Here is an 18,644-nt window from a genome sequence, read left to right on the forward strand (position 1 = left end):
GAAGGTGAATGGATACATGGTCTTATCCAACCAGCTCCTGGGGACCTGGGCTAGGTGTGTGGACCCTCTTCCACTTTTCTGCACAGCACTCCAGTGTGTGGTTTAAAGAGATGCCAGGCATCCACATGTGCTGAGTTCAGTGCCTGGGATGGCCTGCCCTGCACTGATCCATAGTCTGCAATGTGCTCATCAGAACATGGAGAAGCAACTCAGACTGACGTGTGCCACATCACGCCACACATACAGGTGGGGCTGTGCATCAAAATGATGGAATCATGAATACGCAGAGGTATCTACACAATATGTCACCAATCTGACATACATCTATAAATATAACTACAATTTTAGACCCCATATTTGTGCATTTGTGGGGGGCTTCCAGCATCGGTGGAGAGGCTCTGAGATTGGGTACACATCTCCTCTGGGAGAGAACACCCCTAATTACATTGTAGAATGAACAGGATCCACACAGTGTATGATGACTGGATCTACATACTCCACTGTCACTACCCCTGAGGCAGCACATCACCAGCTGTTGCTACACAGGAACTTCGGAGAAGAAAGAGGCAGGTTTGTCATGGAAGATGCTGAGGACCAAGCTAGAGCCTCCTTGAATAAAGAAGTCAAATTTCATGTCCTACGCTCTCCTGACCCCGAGAAAACACAGGTGTGCAATAACCACCTTCTGGACTCAGGTTCAGTATTTCATTAAGACGATTTCTTCCAGCTTTGTAGTACCTAACTGTGTAGACTTTCCACATACTTTATTATGCTCTCCAACAAGCAGATAGGCAAGCCCATTAGGGATATGGTAGGTTCTGAGCCCACACTAAGACCCAGCACCATAGCCAGTTCTAACCCAGTACAGTCTCCATGGAGACAGCTGCTACCCAGTGTTATCTCAAAGGCAGAAGGAGCTCTGCTACAGACTGTGAGTCAGTTCTCGTACCTTCCCTCATCCTACACACTCTTGTGTATGCAACGAGATTTAACAGGGAAGATCTGAATGGGAGGTAACATTACATTGCTGGATGCTTAGCTAGCAATGGTGCTGAGAAAATGGACAGCACGGAAAGCACAACAAGGCTGATCATACCACAATGCCGGTGTCACAGCTCACAGAGCTGATGGGGGAAAAGGGATGGTAGGAGAGTTTATGGTCAGTCCCGAGTTTTAGGCACAGAAGCGATGGTCTTTATCATTTACTTTGACTCCTGTTGGTCACATTATGTTAACAGGAAGTCTTGGGATGTGGGTCAACTAAGGCCCAGGTGTAAAACAAGGCAAGCAGACGTCCTTGTATTTGCCACCTCAGGGCTGACAAACGCTGCCTTGCTGTAGATGCCACACAGCCCTTCCTTGTCCAGCCAGGCTTTGGATTATCAGGCCAAGTGTTCTTTCTGCCATATTCCTACTCCAAGTCTCTGATCTGTGCAGGCAAGTGTCCTGCTCAGACAGAAGGCCACAGGTGACATGAGTGTCCTTGTCCACTTGTCTACAGTCTCAGTGTCTGTGTACTGGGTGCCAATAAATGGGTGAGGAATGGGAGGCATGATGTTGATGCAGAGGAGGCAAAGGCGTGTCAAGTTGGATGACCATCCTAATTATACTAGGGAGCCCATATCTGCCCCTTTATAGCCTCGAAGACATGGGAGTACTGGTGATCAGCAGATCTCAGTCTTGATCTTGATCTCTCTTTATCTCTCCCTCCCTCTCTGTTTCTCTCTGTCTCTCTGTCTCTATCTCTCTGTCTTTGTCTCTCTCTTCCTCCCTTTATCTACCTCTCTGTCTCTCTGTCTCTGTCTCTATCTCTCTGTCTTTCTTCTTCCCTTTCTCTACCTCTCTGTCTCCCTGTTTCTGTCCCTGCCCCCCCCCTCTCTCTGTGTGTGTCTGTCTGTCCATCTGTCTGTCTTTATACTCATTAAAGAAAACTGCTTCACTTCAGCTTTAACAGAAAAGGTAAGTTGCACAATCTGAGACAGGCTATGGCTGGGGCAGAACAATTGTGCCATTAGCCAGGCTCTCAGGCATTCTGAATCTGGGTGATTGCAAGCCTCCTTGACCCAGCCTCTTCATCTTTCCATGTTCAAGGCCAATGGATCTTGGACCCGGAGAGCGGTGAGATTGCGTGTGAGATTAATCAGTGCTATAAAATTAATAGTGCCTGTATCTGACACCACGCTCGGTTTCCATCATATCCTTAGCAGAACTAGGCAAGTGCTGTCTGTGGAAAGTCCTGCAAGCTACCCACTTATCCCTGTGAATGCGTCTAATGAGCATCGGTCCTCATCGGAGACTCTCGCTGTCCTGGATCTCAGAGTTTCCTCCATTCACATCGCTCCCTCAGAAGCGTTTCTGGCTCACTTTACTTTACGACTTATTTTTCTTTCTCACTGGAACTAAATGCTCGATGTGCTTGGAAGAGTGTGACCAGAGACCTTTTGGGTCTTTTCTGTGTGGAAAAAAGACCTTTCTAAAATTCTGTGTTACAGCCCCTCTTCCAAGGTTCAACCCTTCAGCTCCATGAAAAGTGCTTACAAGAGATGAGGCGGGGGAAGGATCTGTGGACAGGGTCTTCGTGGCGCTTTTATATGGCAAGAGGGGTTGTACCAAGCTCTAGACTAGAGGCACAGCTTCCACGAGCCTGCCGTGCATTCTCTCCTTCCTTTGAACACAAGATACAGGTGTGGTTTTCCCTTTCTCTGAATCTGCCTGCAAGTTACAGGTTAAAAACTCTCCTGCTCCACTTAGTTCTCAAGCTTCCCACACAGCTCTGACATGTGTAAGACTGCATCTAACAGGATGCATGGTTCCATATACCATGCTTGCTTCTCACAATGATGAGCTGTCCAGAGTACCAGCCACTCATCCTCTCTTGAAGGTGGACAAAGATGGCTCATGCTGGAGCTGGGTCCTCCGACCATTGGAACCACATAGTTATATCACTGAAGCTTCGTGGAAGAAGATGCAAGTCAGGGAAGTTGAGCATACCTTCAGGGGACACACGGTCTCAGCTATCCCTGCTTCCAGACCTTCTTTCTTCTCTATCAATAGCAGAAGTTCCACAGTTCTGTCATTAATGCCAGAGTGGCAGTACCTGGAGATTCCATGGGGACTCTGAGGACCGGGGTGACATAAATTATAAATCTTCGGACAAAAAGGCAGACGACACAAAAGGAATGATTGGGTAGACTGTTGGGCCAGGAGATCACTTCTAAGAAAGGGTCATAGTCTCAAGAAGGCAGTGCACAGTCCAGTACAGCTCCTGTGTCCAGCATCTGTGGGAGGGTGGTGTGGATAGCATTTTGCCTCTGTAGACAATGTGGTTCCTGTGTGCAGATGTCTCTGGGAGGATGGTGCTGGTGTTCTCTGTGAATGGCATGGCTCCTATGTTTGTGGGAGGAGAGTGAAAGTGTCACTTTACTTTCTCTGTGGACAGCAGAGGGTAGAGTTAACTCAAGGAGGGGTTATAACACCAGGTAGAGGGCACAGTCAGCTCAGGTAATGGGGATAAGTCAACCCAGGTAGAGGGTAGAGAAAACTGTAGGAGAGGGTATGTCTGCCAAGAGCAAAGGCAGATGAAGGTCCTGACTTCTCTTTGTTTCTAGAGGGTAGGTACTTCATTTAACTGCTGCATGATATAAGTTTTGGTCCAATGCCCATCTTCTTTCACACTGGTATTAAAATGTAGAACTTCTGCTTCTAGGTCAAAGTATCAAAACCTGACCCTCATCACTCAAAGCTGGGTGGGACCTGTACAGAACTCAGTTGTATTTCCCTGCTTTCCCTGGTGACAGATGGTTCTGTAAACTGCCCACTCCTTCATGTTTCAGCCTCTTTAGGGCTCTAAGGTGGTAGGAGAAGCATCTTTGCAACTGCAGTGAAGCTTCTGATTCCCATAGTTCCACTCTAGCTCTACTACAGCTCTGCTCTAACTCTACTCTAGCTCTACTACAGCTCTACTCTAGCTCTACTCTAGCTCTACTACAGCTCTGCTCTAAATCTACTCTAGCTCTACTCTAGCTCTGCTCTAGCTCTACTCTAGCTCTACTACAGCTCTGCTCTAAATCTACTCTAGCTCTACTACAGCTCTGCTCTAGCTCTACTACAGCTCTGCTCTAGCTCTACTCTAGCTCTACTACAGCTCTGCTCTAGCTCTACTACAGCTCTGCTCTAGCTCTACTCTAGCTCTACTCTAACTCTACTATGGCTCTACTACAGCTCTGCTCTAGCTCTACTACAGCTCTGCTCTAGCTCTACTCTAGCTCTACTCTAACTCTACTATGGCTCTACTACAGCTCTGCTCTAGCTCTACTACAGCTCTGCTCTAGCTCTACTACAGCTCTGCTCTAGCTCTACTACAGCTCTGCTCTAACTCTACTTTAGCTCTACTCTAACTCTACTATGGCTCAACTACAGCTCTGCTCTAACTATACTCTAGCTCTACTACAGCTCTGCTCTAGCTCTACCACAGTTCTACTACAACTCTACTACAGCTCTACTCTAGCTCTACCACATCCCTACTCTATCTAGCCCTACTCTAGCTCTACTATAGCTCTACTACAGCTCTACTCTATCTCTACTACAGCTCTGCTCTAACTCTACTCTAGCTCTACTACCGCTCTGCTCTAACTCTACTCTAGCTTTACTCTAGCTCTACTACAGCTCTACTCTAGTTCTACTACAGCTCTGCTCTAACTCTACTCTAGCTCTACTACAGCTTTACTCTAGCTCTACTCAGCTCTGCTCTAACTCTGCTCCAGCTCTGTTCTAGCTCTGCTCTAGCTCTACTCTAGCTCTACTACAGCTCTGCTCTAACTCTACTCTAGCTCTACTACAGCACTGCTCTAACTCTACTCTAGCTTTACTACAGCTCTACTGGGCCTAATAAGCACCTTGATGCCTTCCTCACCGGCAAAGCTTACCACACCCCTCAATCTGGAATTTTCTCTGGTTGACAAGGACTTTGTTCTGGCTTTTCCAAGGAACCGTACCTTCTATTTACTTACAGGGTAGACATGGGAGAGGAGGCTCGGCTTGAAGTCAGAATTCTACCTGGGAACCATGCAAATAAACGTGTGTGACAGGCCCCGTTGCGTCACTCCCATGTCACTCCCTTGGTTGCCACACCCATAGTTTTTCATTTTGGATCTCTGTGTGGTGTGCAGGTCTGTGTGTCTCTGTAAGACAAACTGACCTTACAGGTTGAGGAACTGGAACAATGTGTGAATCCTGGCCTGTGTTGTTTATGTTCAGGAGGCTCTTGACCAGCTGCTTTGTGTGGTCCCGGAGGCGGGGTCCTTAAAACCCTGCCGTCAGTGGCATCGTGCTCTCAGTGAGCCACATTACAGAGCTTTCCTGGATACCCCCAAGCTCAGTTTGCTGACTTTCACCTTGTCCCACAGACTTTACTTTCTAGATTCTCTGTGTTCTCTAAAAAGTTTCCTCTGAAGACAGCACACCCAAGTCTACATTTTGGCCCATTTGCTAATGATAGCATTTGGAGGCTGCTTAAATGAAGGCTTCATTTCTGCTCAGCCAGTACAATGATGCTGATGAGTCCTAATGCCGGCTTCCTCTTCCACGGCAGCCACAGCTGCAGCACCAGCTTGCCTCCAGCCACGGCTTCGACAATAACCAGGGCCTTTCATTTAGAATTTTCTGACAACACAGAGGGCTCATCATTCTCTTTTGGACGGAAGATTGAGCCTCAGCAGAAGCTGCCCCGAAGTCTGCAGACTCTTTACCCATAGTTCAATGTCACTTGAATCAGGCTAAGAGGAAAACTCAAAGGCCCTGATGAGGCCACTCCACTCAGCTGAAGATGACAGGGAGAGGCTCTCTCTCACAGCAGGTGGCATCCACCACTGACAGCAGAACGTTAGCATTCTAAGCCACAAGTGTTAGGGCTGCCTCTGCTCCGGTTTCCAAGCTTTGAGGGTGGGTCCAGTTCAGGTAGCCATGACCTGACTGCCCTTCAAACAGGCTTATGACTAAAAGCAACACACGTTTAATTTGGTTTCTCTGGACTGGAAGGGGGTGGGGCTGGGGATATGAAAAGGCGCTGAAGTTAGAAAGGCAGACTTTGTTATTTAAATGTCTGAAAGCTTGAAGAAGAGATTATGTGTCTACAGTTAAACTTGAACACTATTCACTTGAAAAGTGACGTTAATTACATTTTATATAACATGTTTTAAATTCAAGCTCTAAATACATCAAGTGTTAAGTCCTTTGCCGCTACACCTCACTATTTAACGGGGTTTTACATCAAAGATGCTTCCAAGACGTGCCTATCATTCTTGCACAGAAAACACGAACTCACAACTAAAGCAAAGCTCGTGTCACAAACTTAGGCAGTGTGGCTGTTCAAATGGTGTCACTGTTGCTCTGCACGACACTCTCAGAGACCAGAGTAAGGGCGACTGAAACTGAGCTTGCTCCTTGTCTGAGTTAGGAGTGGATCGAACACCCTTCACATTACCAGGTCTATCGTAGTTAGTTTTATATTTCTGTGATAAAACATCAGGATTGAGAGCCACTCGCAGAGGACAGGGTTTATTCGAGCTTCTACGTCGTGATCAGAGCCACTCATAAAGGGATGTCGGGGCAGAAATCCAAGCAGGGCAGGGACTGAAACAGAAGCCACACCACTTACTAGCTTGCTCCTTGTGGCTTTCTCAGAGTACCCAGGATGATTCGACCAGGGGTGGCATCACCCACAGTGACCTAGGCTCTCTCATATCAACCATTCATCAAGAAAATGCACCATAGGTCTGCCCAAAGGCCAATCTGATGGGAGCATTTTTTTCAGTTGAGGTTCCCTCTTCCAAAACAACTCTATGTTGTGTCCAGGTGACAAACTCTAGAGAGCACGAGGTCCTAGGAAGGCTACTGGACAATGTACAGATGCATCACATTTCAGAGGAATGGGGGTGAGTTTCAGAGTTAGTATGAATATTTCAGATGTCAGTTGATTTCTGAAATTCAAATGTAATGGGGAACCCACTACCATCACCGGCCGAATCTTACCTGGCTATGCCTACGTGCACGAAGGAAGGCCTGAGATGTTCTGCTAATGGTCAGAGAGGTAAACCTAAGATGTGTTCAGAACTGAGAGTGACTCTCCATCTAGGAAGGCTTTGTCCTCTCTAGTCCACCCCTGCTGGGTCTGCTCTGGCAGCAACCTGGAGCTGGACAGAGGCCCCGAGCTCTCTAGTCCAGTCCCGACCTCCTCCATTACACTGGCCTCATGCAGAAAAGCAATCACAAGCTCATTTTCTTTATTACATAACAAGGTTTCTTGAAGTTCTGGTTGTGAGCCTTAACCTTTAACAGCTGAGCCATCTCTCCAGTGTGCGACGTGCATTCTAAAGAGAACATGTCAAACTTTTGACACGAGAAAGAATAATGTTAACAATTGAACATGCTTGAGTTTCTAAATTCTTCATTTGAAAGACTTTGTAGTTCTCTCTTCCATCCATCCTCTCTCTCTCTCTCTCTCTCTCTCTCTCTCTCTCTCACACACACATGGAGCCCAGGCACACCTCAAACTCACTATGTAGCCGAGGATAATCTTGAAATTCTGGTTATCAGGGCTCCGGGTGAATGTAGTGTTGAGAGCTGAACCAAGGGATTCGTGCATGCTGTGCTGGGACCCACTAGCTGAGCTTTCTACAGTATCTTCGAAATACTGTCTTGATTTCCTACTTGAGGATGCCTGGCTTCTAGTGTTGCCTGTTCCTCGTCAACAGGAGTGACGTCAGCTCCATACTGGTATCATTGTGTGAGCTGGATCTACCCAAGTTGTGTCTCTCTCTGGATTTTGTGCAAGACTTCGGGGTAACCTGAGATGCTTCATTTTTTAAAATTTATTTACTTTATGTATATGCATAAAGACACCGTAGCTGTCTTCAGACACACCAGAAGAAGGCATCAGATCCCATTACAGATGGTTGTGAGCCATCATGTGGTTGCTGGGATTTGAACTCAGGACCTCTGGAGGAGCAGTCAGTGCTCTTAACCACTGAGCCATCTCTCCAGCACCACAATGGTTCTTTTCTGTTTTGTTCTTTTCTCTCCTCCTCTTCCTCCTCCTCCCTTTTACAATGACATGGCAAGTCTTGATTTTCAAAGGTCCAATTAGGGCAGAGTGGCTATTCAAATGACGGAATGATTATAGCACAGGATGCTAAGGAGCTCCAGGTGATGTAGAAGCTCTCAGCAGTGTTAGTGAGGATGACTGCATGGAAACTGTTCTTTATGGCCCGGCCTCGCCACGAAAGGAGGACCAGAGTTCCTGACACTTACAGTGATTCTCACTGATTGGAGGAATTACGGCCGTATTTTACTTTCCCCTCTTAACTCTTCGTACTTTCTTCAACAAGCCTATATACCACTTTACAAGTACAGAGGACACTTTGAAAATTTTACTTTAAAATTTACATTGTTACTGGGATTTGACAGTCTGAGGTGAACGTGGCCGGAGATGAGGATGTGCAGGGTCCTTCTCCTCTAAGGAAGATCAAGATTACTGCCTTCTTCCCTCAGGAAGACAGTAGCAGAACTAAGACTGACCAGGATGCCTGCAGAGATGAGCTCATATTCACTCCCCCACCGGGTTCCTAGTGCTGACAAAGTGTTGACATTACATCAAGATCCCAGTGATCACTGGGAACAAGATTAGGTTTCTGTTCTGGGATAGTAGCGTCCCGTTTGTCTGGGGCTTCCAATTTGCCTACACTGAGTGACATATAGATACGCAGCTCAAAAAGACACCTTCCAAATGCTCACTGCCAACATCATGTGAGAGGGACATAGGATGCTGCAAGAGACAAGGGTTCTATGGCTCTGTGAATAGTGCCTTATCAGCAGAGGTAACTGCACCCAGGTGCCTCCCTCTGCCTGGAAGGTTCCACCTTGTATCTTCCCAAGGGTGTGTAGAGGAGCACAGGCCATGGTAGTGGTGGAATAATATGTTCGCTTACCCTCCCTAAATCCAAGACCTCCCATGCCCCCTTCTTGTTCCAGCTGTCCTGGTATAATAGTTGACCTGTCACCCTCATGTCCTAGCTGCTGATTGTGGCTATACAACCTCAGAGAAAAAGAGTTCGTATCTGAATATTAAAATAAAAGCGTATGGAACTAATTGAAATGAGAGGTGGTGTGTAATTAACCTAATGTCCTATGACAGACAGCTCTGCATATGTGAGAGGAGGAGCTGGGCTCCAAGTCCACATTCTTCCCTCTGCTGCACACGGGTGTGAGCTGCTACCAGTGCAGCTGCCCTGGGTCACACTGGCTGTAATCAGAATGACCAGGCAGATTTGGCTGTCCCCTTTCTATCACGCCAGGATGCTCAGGTGCCTGAGGTCATATCCTCTTATTCTTTAAGTCATTCTTTTCCCAGAAAGGACATCCTGGCTCTTAGATGCCAAGCATTGACACTTGTGGACAAGTAGGTCAAACCAGGCCCTCATACATGTAAGTTCCGAGCTGATTCTGTGCTACATGAGGCCACACCTGTTTCCATGTTCAGTGAGGTCTGCATGTGCTGTGTTGTGTGGTGGAAAGCAATAGTGTGCAGACCACCCATAGAGCAGATTCCTCATGTCTCTCATCTGGTGCCTCCTCCGGCAATTCCAATGACTGGGTTTGTTGAAAGAACTCCTGAGACTATCCGGGGCATGGGATAAAAACCACTGTTGGAACTGAGTTCCCTGACCTCACATGAAGTACTCTTAGTAAGTATTGAAATTAGTAAGTGTATGTATATGTATGTATATATATATATATATATATATATATATATATATATATATATATATATATATATATGTATGTATATATGGAAGACAGAGAGAGAGAGAGAGAGAGAGAGAGAGAGAGAGAGAGAGAAAGAATTTTTATTTTTGTGCCTGCATGTCTGTGTGCATGTGCATGTGCCTGTGCCTGTGCCTGTGCCTGTGCCTGTGCCTGTGCCTGTCCATGTGTGTGACCACATATTTGTGGGTACCCATAGAAGCAGTGGATCCCTTGGAGATGGAATTACTGGCAGTGGTGGACTTCCAGATGATGTTGGTGCTGGAAACTGAGCCCTGTCTTCTGAAGGAGCAGCAAAGTGCTTTTAACTGCTAAGCCACCTCTCTGTGTCCCTGAAATTCCAATATAAAGATATTATATAATAGAAACACTAATGGTCCCACACTTTTTATTCTATGGAATCCAATGCATCTTAGAAATGGAGGTTGTGGGGGGTTCTCGTCTAATGAGGCTGTAGCATGTGTCCAGCCACCTCCATGGACAGTTAGTTCACATTTAACTCTCGGGTATCCACTACACATGTATGAAGTGGGTGTGTGTGTGTGTGTGTGTGTGTGTGTGTGTGTGTGTGTGTGCACGTGCAGATACTCAGTGGTATATGAGAAGGATGCTGCTTTGAGGATTCTGATCCTGCATAACAGCATGTGCCCAGGTGACTTTGCCTTTACAGACTGTCACATCACACGGCATAGGGGGTGACCTCACATGGTGACTGCAGATTCAGACTCTCTCATCTTCAGCAAAACTACTTAAAATCTGTGTTCAGTCGTCACACAGAATTGAAGAAACTCATTCGATGACAAACAGAATTCATTATATTAAATCTCTTGATTAAAATATCTCCCAGCTAAAGTATTGCTGGTTCACTCTCATTTTCTAAAAGAAACCAACTTCAGAAATATGATTTGTGGTTGTTTCGTGCCCTGAATCCTTATAAGTGGCCACTTTCAGTACGACTGAGCTGAAAACCTGAATTTTGATCTATATCCCCAGGTCCCGCCATTATTCACCTATTTCACTTTGGATATTAATAAAACGAATAACATTTGTTAAAAACTGACAGATGAAACCGGTTACCCATTACTCATTGACAAATCACACCCAGGCCGTCATTCTTCTTTCTCTAAATACATCACACATTGGGTTTAGTGCAGGAAACCAAATAAATAGGAGGTTTTACAGCGGCGACAAGATTGCTATTCATTTTTTAAGTCCTTGGTCTCTGGATCGATTTGGCTGAACAAATTGTATAGTTCTTGACCTAAATGCAACCCACCTCCCCCCAACCCCCCAAATGATTGTACTGTGCTAGGGTGGCTTGCTGATCCCAATTTGTCTCAGCCTCCTCCTTGTTTATGCATAGAAGGCTGCATCAAGGCAGGGGACAGAAGGGACCACGCTGAGGCAGAGCCCAGCTGCGCCTCAGGCACGCACACACTTCAGCGTCACCTTGTGGCACACACGGTGGTGTCCACATGGTTGGCTTCCTTGGCTGTCTCTGTTCTTTCAGCAATTCGTGGTTTTTTTGTTGCCAGTGAAATGCCCTGGCAATTTCAAAGCGCCTGGCATGAGCCTTTCGAATGTTCAGAGCTGTGAGAGAAAAACAGCTCTGTTGCCATTTCTGCTCCCCGATGTGTCAGAGGTCACAGAGTGCCCCCAGATGACCCTGAACTGCTCTCAAAGGAATCCGGAGCTCAGCTCTGCTGCCAGCACGAATGTGCAGAGCAGGAAGCTTTTCCTTGACTCTGTCCTCTTCAATGTAGTTGCCTTAAAGAAACTATCTGAAAGTAACACACTTTGTAACCAGCACAGGCAACAGTGTTAAATAACAGATTCTCCACCCCTTCAGAAGCCGCGGCTTTGCACTTTCCCTAGAGACCCTCTGCCCTCCCCCCCCCCCACTGCTGCTGTACCTTAGAGGAGTACTCCCACGACTGGCACAGTTCCCATCTGCCACACCGGCCAGCTCAAACGGCTCAAATGCAGGCTGAAGTAGGTTTCAAGAGACTTCCACTTCAGTCGCCCCTTATCTGGAAAGCTGAACCGTATTACTCCTGTCAGAGGTTTTGGACTGAGAGAAACACACAATGGACCTTGGCAGAGCAACTGGCATTTAACAGACAGGACTCCAAACAACGTCTGCGAGCTGTAGATGACTTAGGAAGTCCCTTTCAAAGCGAGAGCGCAAAAAAGACGGAGTGGCCTTTGCATTGGGAAGCCTGGGAGGATGTACACGCATGTAGCCTGCAGATGGGGAAGATGCTCATTGCTCCCTGATTGACTTCCTGTGGTGCCTGAGTCCTCAGAGGACTCCCCACCGCCCTCCAGCTATTAAGCAACTCCATGTTGGGATCACGGTGATCTCTCATGTGTGCGCCCCACCTTACCTGCTCTGAGTGGGGAGTATGTGTGGCTACCACACAGCGCCATCTTAGCATGCAGACCTGAGATTACAGACGGCCCGATATTTTGCTAACTCTTCCCAGCACGAGAATAGACTTTGTTGAATAAAGTGCACAGCCGTGTGCTACCTCTGCTTCTTGTTTCGTACGTGGCATTCACAACCATATCTCTCCAGTGGTTTTCCATGAATGCTGAATATGCATGACTGTTCTTCAAAACATCTTCTGCATTTCAATAATGCTAAGTCCTGCTCTGCCTCTAAGGTGGAAAAACTGTATATATAAATCCGCAATTCATTAACTTAGTTTATAGCAAGAGAAGGCCTGGCTAATCAGCCTCATCTAAATTATACTAAAAGCTTATAATTATCTGGAAAGATGAGAAGAAAGAAGGCAGAAATAATTTCACAGCAAAACGGCAGGGCAGCACATTAAAAACGTCTTCAGCTCCGAGCTCATTTCTGAGCCTTCCTGTCAAGGCATGCTGTCCACATGATTCTCTACAGCTCGGAGAACCAGGCCATGAAGATTCCTGGCATTAATGTCTGATTTTCACTCTCACTGTATCCATCCTCACGAAAACGTCAGATTGCATCTGATGCTGCGGCCGTGGTGGCTGGCGTTCCAGTGGGCAGTAGAGAGAGCGGTGAGACTGAGAGGGGTGTACAGAGAGATGAGCTGACAGGGGAACAAATCTGATTCACTCCAGGGAACAAGTGGACACAGCCAGGGACTCTGGGAGACGAGTGTGCAGAGGCCATGGAAAAGACCTGGAAGACACTATCTCCATGAATGTTACAAGATGTTCTGGTTGGCTGAATTTTTCACAACTCTTCCACACAGTTTATAAGCATGGATGTTGGGTAATAAGAAGTCCTGGTCTAGCCCATGGCCACTATCTCAACCAGTCTTACCCTGGTGGTTTCAAGTAGGGCATTTCCCCTGGGTGCTGTACAGTTCTTCCTCATCCTTGTCAGTAGATCTTGATCATGTCTTCTAGATTATGGCCCCACATAAGAAACTTGTGGGAACCTGGCAGTGCCATCCCCTAGGCTTCCGGGTTTCCTCTTCCATATAGTTTTCCACGAGGAGGCTTTGTTGACCCCACTTTTAATGTTTGTCTTGGAATAAGCTTGAGTCAAGTTTTATTTTTTAAAACTAGAAGGGCTGAGCTCTGGAACTCGTGAGGGCTGTTCTGTTGGGCTAGGGCACTCACACAGGGTAATACTGCAAAGAGAATGTGGTAGATGAAATAGGAATGCTTCCCAAAGACCCTTGTGTTTAAATGCTCGGCCCATAGGGAATGGCGCTATCAGGAGGTGTGGCCTTCTTGGAGTAGGTGTGGCCTTGTTGAAGGAACTGTGTCACCGTGAGGGGAGGCTTTGAGGTCTCATATGCTAAAGTGTGGTGGTCTGCAGTCTCCTGCTGCTGCCTGTGGATCAAGATGGAGAGCTGTCCGCTCCTTTTCCAGCACCATGTCTGCTTGCGTGCTGCCATGATGAGAATGACTGAACCTCTTGAAATTGTAAGCCAGCCCCAAATAAATGTTTTCCTTTATAAGATTTGCCATGGCCATGGTGTCCCTTCGCAGTGACACAACACTGACTGAGATGGAGCCATTGCTAAGTCGTTCCTGTTGTTGAACTAGTTGTTGTTTACGTGCTCCTGGTCCTCCAGATTCTTGCCATAGCACCCTAGATCCTTTTCCCTTCCTTCTCTACCAGCTCTGGTTGCTATCTTGGTTGAACCACTGCTTGGTTCTTCCTTTCGCATCTGCAATCCCCATCAGCCCAGGATCCCTTCCCAGAATGTGTTGAAATTTCCACGTCATTCTTACCTATAGGCGAGTATAAGGAGACCATTTTTTCTTTCAAGGATTCTCAAGCCCAAACCCTGAGATCTCTTTGCTCCAATCTCCTTCCCAGTGGCTTAGCCTGCAGGGGAACCGGGGCACAGTACAAGGCACACACATCTCTGCATAGGAGCCAGAAAATTACCATCTGGGAGAGCATCTGAAACTTCTGGGTTCTTGGCTGCTTCTATTCCTCTTCCTGGTGCCCACAAAAGCTCTAGGAAAACATTTTTTAAAGCTCTGGCCTGATAGCCCCATTGCAAAGTTCCAGTTCTCCACAGACCCCAGACTCCTTTAGCTATTCAAGAGGCTTTAAATGAACAGAAGACAGTCCTTCAAAGATTCCCATAAGGCAGCTTTGTTTGTTGAAGATCCTGCTGCTGCCTTGGCTGGTCACAGAGTGTTACTAGACACACTGGGGAGGTAGTATGTATTTCCTCTTACTTGAAAAAAAGGAAGATGCAATGCCTATGGAATAAATAAAACTTACAAGGCACAGGGATATCCTGAAAGTTACAGGACTCACAAGGTCCATTCTCAGAGTTACAGAAATAGTAACAGTTGTCGAGGAGAACTGACTCTAATTGTCTGATTTGCCTGCAACTTGTACAAAGAACTCCAGACATGCAGCTTTTGTGAGTCAGAGCCCATGCTACTGTGAGATTTTAGATGACAGAGATGCCTTTGAGTAACCCAGGTTTCTGTAATGAACCCAACTAAAGTCAGCCATTTACTAATCTAGTTGGACAAAATCATTTCTTTAGCTGTCATTGATGCCCTACCTGGAGCCAAGTGAGCCACACTTTCTGAAGGGTATTGGGTGCAGGGCTGTACTTGATGGGGTATGAGAACAGGGACATGCTCATTAATAGTACGGGTTGGGGAACGTACTGAAGAAGGTGAGTATAGAGACACATTGGAACCCCTCCACCCCCAGGTCTGTGGGCCAAGAAGGCAATGATCAGCATGAGTCATAGACAAGCCAGCCCTGTGGACCCTGGCAGCCGGGGTGTTTCCAGGGCACCCAGTGAGTCAGATGTTGCTTCATGCATCATCTGAAAATTAACTACCTTCGAAAATAACATCCAGCAGAACATCATCTGCTGCTCACCCTGCCCATAAGATTTTACAGAAAAGCCCTTTTCACTGGGCAGAATCAGACAGAAGCATCTTTCCCATTTCAGCCCAAGGCTGCAGCCTTGGTCAGTGGCCAGTCTCGTTTGTTCAATGTCACCGCACATCAGCATGTGAGCAGACGATAAAAACTAACTCTGAAAGGCACCTTCCCCTTACGCTTCCTTTTGTTATCTTGCTATTTTGTTAATGTGAACTCTACTTGAAAACAATTATAAATGATTTGGCGGACCAGTCAAATGAACTGCCTTTTTTGTTTTGTTTTGTTTTACATTATTTGCTTATAAACTATTTTCTTTCTAGGTTTAAGTCATTGTTTTATGTATATATACGCATGCAAAATATGTAAAGTCTTTTGCACAGTTGCTGCTCTACAAAAAAAATCCATGATCCTGAGCCACAAAGACGAATCATTTCTGTCCCCAGATGTCCCTGTCATCTATCCTCTCTGCCTTATGAGGAAACGTGGGCAAATTCACTTTTGAAGAGATGGGGAGAGAAAGGCAGCCTCTATGTCATTAAAGATGACACCTTGACGAGGGGCATGGTCCCTGCAGTCAACTGCTGGGTCCGATTCTGTCATCACGTCCTGGTGGGATCGCTGTACGCATCTGATAGCATGCTTGGGAGCTCTAAGATATATAAAAACAGAGCAGGAACAAGGCTCTTAAGGAAATTAGAGTCATGCTAGCATACCTCACTTTAGATAAGCAGCCGAGATACTTTATAATAAATCTTACTGGGATAAATAATTACAGCATTCCTCACTTCTCTCTGATGGAAGGCTTCCACGCCAAGGTTCTGCTGGCTGTTCTTATTACTTTGTTGCAAAGCGCAGATACCAAGACATGAATAGCCAGCACGGACTACAGGAAGCCACTGCTGAGATCCTGGGAAAGGACTGCCTTGACAGCAAGGGGTTTTTTCCGCTGCTCGGCTAGCCAAGGCCTGATAACAAGGATGGTATGGGAGGCAGAAACTGGGGACTCATCAAAATGAAAGAGAATTCCACTGCCAACTGTCTCAAAACTCGAAAGAAAAGGTGACACATGCTTTTCTTCTCTTGGTGACATAGTTACTCTACCAAGCAGGGGCTGCCCATCTTCCTTCAGGGATGGACCCAACTTCCCACGATCTGTTTGTTTAGCTCCTTGCAAATCGACCCTGCTGGTTTTTCAGGACAAAACATCCTCTCGCAAAAGTCCACAGGAGCCGTTTCACCACAAAGGAGAAGACGTGTCTCAGCAGAAGACATCCGTCTTCTGCCACTTCTCAAGGCACACGTCCTTCTCTGCCTGACCTGATGCTGAATTGGTTTAGGAAACCCCATTAGGTTTGGAATGAATTTCATCTTGACTTTGATTGGCTCTGAGACCCATGGTCTCTTCCTTTTAAAGGTCACTGAGAAAATCCTCTTGGATCCTTTGGGCTCTGTGGTCTGAACACTACTTCATCTGCTCCAATTCAATTCCTTTTGTGCTCCTGTTTTCTTTGTGTGCCCTACGGAACCTGTCTGGTCTGGTTTCCCTGGTTCCATCCAGACGATCTAATGCAATTATGTGTTTCCAGAGATGATTTTCTATGACTTGCATGTGACTGAAAACGCATGTGCCATGCCAGGAAATGCTCACCTCTGGTCCCTGCAGACCCCTCCTCCTGCTGAACTAGAACCTGCACCCTATGACACCTGTACCGTGACCTGCACCCTCCTTCTACCCATCCTGAATGACTGTCACTTAAGTCTAGGCTAAGAGATCAGCCTTGCCTCGAGGAAGTCCTCCTGGATTACCAGGCATAACAACACAGGCTTTGTTTGGGAAGGCTAACTCAGCATGATACACATCACATCATGGAGAGACATATCCACAGAGCAATCACCCAGAGGAGCAAGAGGTATGTGAGCACTGACCAGGGAAAACTCACATGACCACCCAGGGGCAAGTGACAGAAATCATTACGACAGCCAAGTGTCTATGTCATTCCTCCTCAGCACCCTCCTTACATTCCCCAACACACACTGCTTCCCCCTGAGTAACAGTCCTGAGAGGAAAGAAGGGAGGTGGCTGTGAACACGGAGACAGCGCCTCAAGTATCAGCCTGAAGAAGATGCTCACTGAGAGGAAAGGCTAGAATGGCTCTTACATAAATGCATAGCTGAAGTGGTGGGGTTGGAACAGAGAACAGATCCAGTGAAAAGCATCTCAGGCCCCGGGAGCCAAACTTCTTTCCCAAAATGCCTTAGGCCACTGCTGCAAGTTTGCACTAATCTGCAGAACAACACAGGGGGTTTCACTTAGAACTTGGCCGGAGACTGAGTCAGCCTCAAAGATTCTAGTTCCCAAATACTATTATTATCCTAGCAAGAGAGAAGCTTAAGAGAAATAACAAAGGTAGGCCCTAAAGTTCACCTGAAAGATTAGAAGAAATGTAGCGGCCTAGGCTAACGCCAGAACCAGTGGCGGAAGTGACTCCTGGAATCTTATCCGCATGCTCGCTGACCAGCCTACCCTGCAAGTGAGGACTGACTGGGACTCCAATAAGCAGAGGAGTATGAAACAGTCTCGGTTTATACTCCACTGGCTTGGGTGAGAATTTCATTTGGCAGTATTCGTTCTTTCCAATCTTTTAAATCTTTCCAGACATATCATCTAATTTCACATGGGCTCTGAGCCCGTGGACCCACGTTAACCCGTATGCTTAACCACGAGGAACTAAATGCCGGTTAGCTGTTTCCAATCTGCAGCCCTCAGAGCAGATGGTAGAAGAATGCTGTTTGTTGCGACTGCAGACAGGTGACATGGGACAACTCAGTTGGTACTTTGGACAGATGGTCCAAGAATAACAGTGCGGCTGATGGCTGGTAGGCATCGAAGAAATGTTTCTGAGTTAGAATGTCCATAAAAGAGAAAGCTTCCTCAAAGTCAGGAATTTCTAGAGCACGTCCTGTTGAATGGAGCCACAAGGCAGGGGGAGGGGAGGGGTGGGGGGTAGAACCGAGGTCTGTGGAGATAGAAGGAGATCTTGGCTTCAAAGGTCAGAGCATGGGAGATACAGGCAGGCAGATCTCTATGGACTCAAGGCTAGCCTCGTCTATACGGTGAGTTCAGGACCAGGAAAGGCTACGTAGTGAGACCTTGTATCAAAAAAAGCAAAAGTAATGAAAAAGGCAACATTAGAATGCTGGAGAGACAGCTAGGCCAGTAAAGTGCTTGCCTCATAATAATGGGAACTCAGTTCAATTCCAAGAACCCATATAAAAATGCTAAGCCAATATCTGGCTTATAAGCCCAGCACCGGGGAAGTAGAGTCTTCACAGGCTCTCCATTTAGCCTACTTGATGAGTTTCAAGACAGTGAGAAACCCTGCCTTAAAAAAAATAGGTATAGAGTACCAGATAAATGATATTGAGGTTGCCCTCCATATCACATATATACATG

General features: G+C 46.6%; 1 protein-coding gene across 5 annotated transcripts in view; it reads right to left on the minus strand.

Annotated features, from left to right (window-relative positions):
* Positions 1–18,644, minus strand: part of Dlgap2 (DLG associated protein 2) — a 709,635-nt gene that overhangs the window by 138,096 nt on the left and 552,895 nt on the right. The window lies entirely within an intron of this gene.

This window comes from Rattus norvegicus, chromosome 16 (assembly GCF_036323735.1).
Source record: "Rattus norvegicus strain BN/NHsdMcwi chromosome 16, GRCr8, whole genome shotgun sequence".
Classification (NCBI taxonomy): domain Eukaryota; kingdom Metazoa; phylum Chordata; class Mammalia; order Rodentia; family Muridae; genus Rattus; species Rattus norvegicus.